The following is a 393-nucleotide window of genomic DNA, read 5'->3' on the forward strand; positions in this document are numbered from 1 at the left end:
TAAAAATTGGCGTTATGTTCTTGAATTAAGAGTTCTTATTCTGATCCCCCTAATAGCTTAATTGGAAAAGCGCATGACCGGAAATCAGAAGTTTTGTGGTTCGATTCCCAATGGAGTGAAGATGGAGTAGGATCTTTTTTTCAAGAAATAATTTTGATTCAAAAATATTATTTTCCATCTAGTCTTATTAAGACGTTTAACATTTTTCTGTTATTGAATATTCTTAACTTGATCGATATTGTGTGGATTTTCTGTCTTCCTGGTTTGGAGGGCTGATCTACTGTCGGAAACGTACAATCTCTGATGATACAGCAGATGAATTAAGAAAAATTAAAAATAATCACTTCTACCATTATCACCTAGCTAAAAATTGGCGTTATGTTCTTGAATTAA

The sequence above is a fragment of the Belonocnema kinseyi genome, chromosome 9 (assembly GCF_010883055.1).
Source record: "Belonocnema kinseyi isolate 2016_QV_RU_SX_M_011 chromosome 9, B_treatae_v1, whole genome shotgun sequence".
Classification (NCBI taxonomy): Eukaryota; Metazoa; Arthropoda; class Insecta; order Hymenoptera; family Cynipidae; genus Belonocnema; species Belonocnema kinseyi.